The sequence below is a fragment of the Tamandua tetradactyla genome, chromosome 14, assembly GCF_023851605.1.
Source record: "Tamandua tetradactyla isolate mTamTet1 chromosome 14, mTamTet1.pri, whole genome shotgun sequence".
Classification (NCBI taxonomy): Eukaryota; Metazoa; Chordata; class Mammalia; order Pilosa; family Myrmecophagidae; genus Tamandua; species Tamandua tetradactyla.
This window is the reverse complement of record NC_135340.1, coordinates 76,291,666-76,293,869: the sequence shown is the minus strand read 5'-3', so window position 1 is coordinate 76,293,869 and position 2,204 is coordinate 76,291,666. Positions and strand designations below refer to the sequence as shown.

At 43.1% G+C, this 2,204-nt stretch overlaps 1 pseudogene; it reads right to left on the bottom strand.

The window, feature by feature from the left end:
• Window positions 1–904: 904 nt before the first annotated feature.
• On the bottom strand, window positions 905–1,842 carry LOC143655187 (ribose-phosphate pyrophosphokinase 1 pseudogene; annotated as a pseudogene).
• Between the last annotated feature and the right edge of the window lie 362 nt (window positions 1,843–2,204).

Sequence of the window (2,204 nt, the reverse complement as noted above, 5' to 3'; positions counted from 1 at the left end):
AAGCTTTTTAACTGAAATCTCAGGTCACTTGAGAAGCCAAACGGACTCAAGGAAAGAAGATGAAAATGGAATATTTAAATTAATCAAAAGGCACTGCACCACCATAAAAGATCTACTACCATGGTGGTAGCAGGCTAAGGGAGATTAAGCTACAGCAAAGTCATCTAATGTAAATGTTACAGATTACACAGTTTTCCATCAGACTATGGTACACCGATCATTTGGTCTCAAGAGGGTATTTGGCTAGGAAAAGGTCATGATGGCTGAAGGTAAAGCCACATCAAAAGGAACAGGTACAAAGGGGAATCCAAGATACATGGTTCCCAAGGTAACGGTGATGGACCAGTCATCTTCTTCCTCTCGAGAAGCATTTGTTGCACTGTGTTGCCTCCCCTCATCACTCCACCCAAGCTGAAAGCAGTCTGCCCCTACCTTATGGGGAGCTCAGCAACCAGAACTAGGTTTGGGGTTGCCTATGGCTCTAGCGGATGCTTAGCACAAATCTTGGAGAATGCATGACCCTTTGGGGTTGGGGGAACTTGGCTGACTTTGTTGCTGATGTTTTAACAAAGAAAACCCTGAAGCCTTCACATGCAAAGTAGGCTAAGATTCCCTCAGAAGTCTGAAATCTTGCTGAAGCTGAGCTGTAGTTAAAGCTGCAAAGCTCACAAAATCTCAGAAGCCAGAATGAGTTAACACAGGTAGAAAATTCTAACAGTTAATCTCAGTCTGTCTTTCCTCAATTTAGGATCAGCTGTAATAGAGACGATATGGGATGAAGAAAGCGACGCTGGAGCAAGCTGGGTCTTCCGCTGAACTTTTCATCAAATACCAAGAGAAAACAAGGGGCAGGGTTGATTTTATTTAAATAAACAAACAAAAAAAAGACTGAGAAGTTATTCTATTATAAAAGAACATGGCTGAATAGGTAGAAACGGTTTCCCCATTGTGAGTTCTCCTGATGCCTTCTATATGGACTGTGGAGTTGATGATCACCCGTATTTTGGAGCAATGCTTTATCTTATCCTCTTGAGGTATGCTGTTGGTGATTACTGCAGCTTCAAAACACACATTGTTGATGTGAGAAATAGCGGGGCCAGAAAAGATTCCATGAGACAAGATAACATAAACTCTGGTGGCTCCATTGGAAAGAAGTTTGTCAGTTGCATGATAGATTGTGCCATACGTGTCATCCATGTCATCCACAGGGCTGGCCACTCAATCCTTCACATCCCACCAACTCTATGTGGTTCACTTCAGTGGCCTTCTTCTGTTTTTGTGAATCAAGGCAAAGTCCACATTCAACTGGTCTGCACAATGGAGGTCACTCTCTTAGCTCCACCAGCGTCTGGAGATACAATAGTGCAGTTCCTCCACTTGGAAATATTCTCCCTTATTTACTTGAGGATAGCTGGCTCTGCATGCAAATTCTCTACCACGGTATTAAAAAGGCTTGGAATTTGAGAAGTATGTAGGTTCATCATTATGATGTGCTCTATGCGTACTACAGATTGCATACTTGCAACAAACTTGGCCAAGTTTGGGACTCAGTTCTTATCCTTCTTGTCCTGCCGGGCATGGGATGACTGCGGTAACCCACTGGTGGAGCAGTCTTGCAGGCATTAATCATAATCAAAGGCTCCATGAGATTGTTGATTTCTCCAGAAGCACTCTGAGCAATATAGGCATTTTCTCCTTGTACACACTCTGCAGTTTCTACACAGGTCTCCTGGTTGCTGAATTTCTAAGTCACCACTTTGCCTAGCTCCAGAGCCAGGGGGTTGGCAATTTTCTGGGATAAGTCCTGGTGGAGCGGCTGCTGAAGATTTTGATATTTGGCATCTTGGCAGCTGCCCTAGGCACTCTTTGCTCAGTGGTCGTTGCTGCTGCTGCCAAGTCAGGAACCAAAGTCGGACCAGAGACTCAGTACTAACCACTTTGTACTGTTACTCCACTGTATTCTCCTGGAAATAATTTTTGATTCTTCCATCCAATCTGTTTCTCATGTTCATATTCCTCTGTGTTGTTTCATCTAAAGTATCTGTCATCTCTTCTTTGCTTATGTCTTACATATGACTCTTCTTTTTCACTTCAGAAAATCACAGTGGGGACTTGAAGTTTGATCTAACTCAACCTTCTATCTGATACTTGAAATCTCTCAACAAGATGCCCTTGCTTATACGATTGATCACCTCTAGTGACAG